Raw genomic sequence first — 5,696 nt, 5'->3', positions numbered from 1 at the left:
TGTTCTTAAGGTTCATGTATGATATAATGTGTACAATCATGATGGACCATGATCCACGGTCTCTTTCAATCGATTATCCTAATTTTCCACTTTTAAAGGCCGTGGCTGACCTCGAACACGCTGTTTTCACTCGTCATTTTTTGCCTACATGCGTTTGGAAATTCCAAAGGTGGTTGGATATAGGAGTAGAGAAGAAGCACAAGCAAGCGTGGAAAATCCTCTTCCTCTCCCGAATTTCCTCACCTCCACTCATTTGTTTGACTACATTTTCCTTTCATTTTGAATTTGCAACATAATGCTGCACCCTTTTCTTTCTCCTCCATTTAGACATGTACTCTGGATTCTCTATTGAAGCGACTTCCGAGCTTTCTTCTTCATTGAAGCGACTTCTGAGCTTTCTTCTCCATTAAAGCAGGTTAGACTTTTGTTTCTTTATTATATCATCGAATTTGAACTTCTCAATCTAGGGATTATCGTAAAGGGTCGGGATTAAGAGTCACCTTTGTGTTATTTATTGCTATTAAAAAGATTCTGATTAATTTTCAGAAAGGTTAGATTAATTATGTTTTCGCTGAATAAGATCAAAAAGAAAGCTGAAAAGGATGTTAGTAGAAGGAGAAGAAGATCTGGCTTATGATGTTATTTCACGGTGCACCCCTTTTTCCTCCATTGAAGCTTAATTGTGAGCTTTCTTTCCTCCATTGATGAAGTTTCTGAGGTAAGATTTGTTTTTCTTAATAATCTGATATTATTTTAAATGTCATTATAGTCAATTTAGAGTTATTCTTAGCTGGATTATTGAGCTATTAGTTCTTATCACTGAATTATTTTTAGCAAGAAATTTCCATGTTAGAAATTTGCTCTTCATATTCGTATAGGAGAAGAATTTAATTTGATGATTGAGTCAAATTTTGTTGTTAATGTGTTGCAGAAACCTTTAATGTTAGGATGAAGCTATGAAAATGATCTTTATTTTTTTTTCGAAAAATGTGAAAATGAAATTTTGATTATTGAGTATATAATTTGGTAGCTAATGTGTTGTAAAACACTTAATATTAGGATGAAACTATGAAAATGGAGTTTTGATAATTGAGTCAATTTTGTTGCTAATGTGTTGAAGAACGCTTTAATGTTAAAATGGAACTGTGATAGTGGAATTTTTTATCAAATACTTTAATGTTAGTATGAAATTATGAAAATGGAATTTAATTTAATAATTGAGTCAATTTGGGTTGTTAATGTGTTGGCTGAAAAAGGATTGTAAAGGCTGATGATTTGGTGGTCATTTTAGTGATTGAATCTTAGCTCCAAGCTGCAAAGGTTTAATCCTCTAGATGCTCAATTATTGCTGCAATAAAATTCCATTCAATGGGTATAGAAAATGGATGATAAGAGTAGCACATAGTAGTAATGGTGGGATACTGGGATGATTTAAAATGATATGGAAAAACAAAAGAAAATATCATCCATATATGCTTCCAGAATACGCGAAGGTTGTTGAGTTGCTAGCATGCTATTGCTACAAGGCTATTTTGGAGGGCGAGTCTGTGATGAGAAGTCTCTTTAGGTATGGTAATTGGGTTGTTTGTAGTCTAATATATCTTCTTAAGGTGCTTTGGTGACAACCGCTGTAAAAGTAATAGTTATTTACCCTAAAATTCACCTATCTGATATACCGCATTTGTTTTAGTTAATTAGTTCATTTATTTGTGTAACTAAATGCTCTCAAAATGGTATTTCGCGAAAAAGCTTCAATCGCCATGAAAATTGCAGCAATCATTCAGACATATCTGATTCTCTTTTCTCAATTCAATACTTAACCGAGAGTGTGTCAAAACTCCAAGTTCAAATATGACGCCAATCTTTGAGTATTTCTTATTGTGTAGAATTGGACCTGAGATGAGAAAAAAGGATTCTATGGCATCAATTACAGATATTTGTCTTCTCTTCTTCATCAGTATCCTCCTTTCAATCATACTTTCTATCCTCCTTCTCCCCAGTATACCTTTACTAAACTAATGGCAATAATATTTGGGGTTGATGAAGAATTGGTAGCATAATCATCCTTTTTTTAATCACATTTTGAAGCAGGAACTAATTGCTTAGTAAAGGCTGAATTTTTTCAAAGCATGGGGTGTTGTTGCTTGGGTATATATGTCAAAGTATTTTAACATCAATCTTATGTTGGTTTGTATGTATCGAAGGGATGTCATGTCCTTACTACAATGCATCGTAATATTGGTGATTGTGGGATTATGTGAATGATTGATGTGATTTATGATAGTCTGGATTGAATCTTTGGCTGATCTGTTTTGATAGTAATTTGGACTCTGATTGTGTTTTATCGAGAATTTATGAAAAAAAAAACGCTTAGTGATTGTGGGATTATGTGAATGATAAATGTGATTTAAGATAGTGGATTGAATTTTGGGCTGATGTGTTTAGACGATAATTTGGACTCTGATTGTATGTTATTGACAATTTCAGCCAAAAAAAAAAAAACACTTTAGTTCAATCATCAATTCAATAAGCAATTGTGGTATTATGTGAATAATCAATGTGATTAAAAATAGTGGATAGAATTTTTGGCTGATCTGTTTATTTGGTGATTTGGACTTTGATTGTGTTATTGAGCATTTCAGCCCAAAACAAAAAAAAAAAAAAAAAAAAAAAAAAAAAAAAAAAAAAAAAAAAAAAAAAACCAACACACACACTATAATTTAAATATCAATCCATTTACTGATTGTGGGATTATGTGAATAATTATTGTGATTTAAGATGGTGGATTGTATTTTGTGGTTGATCTTAATGATCTAATATAATAAGATGGAAATTTGTTGTTAGCCTTGGTTTATCTATTTGTGTTTTGGTTATTGTATAGTACATTCTTTCAACGGAGTTAATTCAATGCTATGTCAAGCATTTCATAAGAAAAATTGGAAAGTATCATATAATTAAGTTCGATAAGTCGATAACTTTTAAAATGTTGATTGTTATTTCACTATGTCTTGAAAACCATAGTATAAAAGTTCTAGCAAAGCGAGTAGTTAATTTATTCAATGTTCTTGTCAAAGAAAAAAAAATATATCATTCAATGTTGTACTTCTAACAATTGCTTGAAATGTCTATAGGAGAGGATTCGAATTGGAAAGAAACTTCTTGAGGCAAAGCGTTTTGAAGAAGATAATGAGAGAAAACAATTTTAATCAATGTGTACTTGATTATGCTTGCTAATCTTCTTCAGTGCAGAAAGGACATGGTTCTTGTATTAATGTGTATTGCTTTTGCCGTTGGAGGAAGGTAAAGAATAAAGGCTTAGAAAAAATTCGAAAAAAGCTGGAAAAAGACCGGGTTTTAATATCTTTTCCGCCTTGTCGTATACCTTTACGATTAGTTTAGTTAGAAAAGAAGGTCCTGATTGCAAGATTTCAAGCTTAAAGATCTCTGCCACACTTATTTTTTACTGGACCGTGTGTTTACCCCTCTAAGTGCCATCTTGAAGTTTCTGGCCTTAAAATTATTGGATCTATTTAGTTGAATATTGAGGACCAGTGGTAACCTGACATTTTTCTTTCCCTTGGTTTCACAAGATGAAAGAAGACGCAATCTTGGGTTGCCCAAAACCTTCTGAACCCATTGTTAAGGAGAAGAAGGTGGATTCTTGTTAAGATGGGCATAGCAGTGAAGTTAATCTATATATTTAGAATTTGCCATTATTTTGATGTATTTATATACGACTTGCAGAGTATTTTGCCAGTTAAGCCTATTACAAAAGCAGAGCAAATGAGAGAGTGCCTTCGATCTTTAAAAAAGAATCATAAGGTGAATGATGTGTTCAATGATTTTGCTTGTTTGCCCTGTAATTCTTGAATGTACATGTTTCATGAATATCAAATTCACAATATAGCCTTCATTCTTATTATTTTTTGTTGACGATTGTTGAACGAGGATGAGGATGCCAGCATAAAGAAAGCATTCCAGCACTTTTTACCTATTGAGGCATGTGGTGAAGAATGTGGTGAAGAATCCAGCTGAGCAGAAGTTCAGAAAAATCAGATTTACTAACCAGGCTTTTCATGTATGAGTTTGACATGCTATACTCATGGTCTAATGGTATGTTACAAAATGTCTCGTAATTTCTCTTTCCATAAATTTATCACATCACAGTGTCACCGTTCTGTAATATAGGTAATCCATGTGTAAATGTGTGTTAACTATGAACAAAAATTGCAATCCGGATTCTAATACCAATTTGATAGAATTTAAAAGAACTAAAAAAAAAAAATTGGATCTCAGCATATGGGGTTTTTCCTCCCTGGTAACCCATCACTTAACATAGAAGCTAAGTAAACAGTTCTGGATTGTAAAAGTAGAAACACAAATGATGGCCTACATGATTTTTACCACTGATTATTTTGATAAATCTGATTAAATTTATGTTGTAATGAAAGCTGTCATTTGCACTTGTTTTGGTTGTTTCTGTAGGCTGTGCCATGTATGCTGAGTATTTTATCGGAATAATTAGAGATGTGTTATGTTATTTTGCTTAGGTTCATAAATTGTCCTACACTGTTGATTGCGTTTTCTACTCGTGGTTTGGACTGTTGTTTTAATATGCTTGGTTCCTGCTTTTGTAAATCATCAATAACTTAGAGGACAAAATAATTGATGGCATAGTCTCTTAATGCAGAGAGTTAGGGCAGTGGGTTACTCTCGGCCTATCAATATCGCTGAAATGTTTTCCAAAGGGTTACTCTGATGTTGGTTATTCATATGTTTGTTTTTTTATGTTGGGTATATCGCTTTGTGTTATCTTTTTTGTCTGGTCAGATTAATTGTGTTGAAATCAGAGGGGTGGATCGGAATAACTATGGAGAATTGTAGCCTTCTGCTCACTCAATTAAGGTACATTTTTTTTTTTTTTTTTTTGCTTTTTTTTAACCCCTGTAACTTGGGTTATAATGTGAGATTAATTGGGTTGTATGTGTGAGATGAACTGGGTTATTTTTCTTGGCTTAAAAAAGAGATACTTGGGATCAAAAAAATACTACTATTGAAATCAATTATAAAATCAGAAAGGCATGTTAAACCGCATGGATTAAATTACCCATAATAAATTGAGGAAATTTACGGCTATAGATATATACATCGTCGGTGATGAGTATGCGGTTGAACCTATTGATGAGCTTGAGATTTTTGATATCCTTTTTTTTGGGGGAAATTTAAAGCTTGAAACTTGGAATTAAATGCCCAATATGCTAGATTATGCTAAGATTGAACTTGGAATTAAAGCTTGAACCTATTTTAAGTTTTGAGTGTACTTAAGAAACACAAGTTATAAGCAAAAGTTAAAAATAAACACGAATTGAGTGTAGTTAATGCTATTGCTAAATCAAACTACTAAATTTAATATTGCCAATAATTTTTTGTTGTTAATTTTTATCATAATTTTCTTTATTTGTGTCCTTGATAATTACTTATCTCAAAATTACACTAGAAATGGTTGGGTGGAGCATAAACCTCATGTTTCCCTTACCCCTTAACAAACATGAGAATTTGAGAGTTTGGTACTAAACTTTTCAATCCCACCTACACTCCTTATCAAACATATACCCCGTGATAGGTGTTGGTTGTATGGCTAAATATTTTCACTTCGTCCATCAGTCCATCTCTTAATAGTATCACTGATTGTCCTT

General features: G+C 32.5%; 1 long non-coding RNA gene across 1 annotated transcript; it reads left to right on the top strand.

Moving 5' to 3' along the window:
- Window positions 1-228: 228 nt before the first annotated feature.
- Window positions 229-4,015, top strand: LOC145617581 (uncharacterized). Its single transcript, XR_014107759.1, has 4 exons — window positions 229-718; window positions 3,132-3,653; window positions 3,745-3,822; window positions 3,949-4,015. It is a non-coding gene; the product is annotated as an uncharacterized LOC145617581 (long non-coding RNA).
- Window positions 4,016-5,696: the final 1,681 nt, after the last annotated feature.

The sequence above is a fragment of the Chenopodium album genome, chromosome 26 (assembly GCF_948465745.1).
Source record: "Chenopodium album chromosome 26, dcCheAlbu1.1, whole genome shotgun sequence".
Classification (NCBI taxonomy): domain Eukaryota; kingdom Viridiplantae; phylum Streptophyta; class Magnoliopsida; order Caryophyllales; family Amaranthaceae; genus Chenopodium; species Chenopodium album.
Note: the sequence above shows the minus strand (reverse complement) of the source record. Positions and strands in the feature narration are given on the sequence as shown.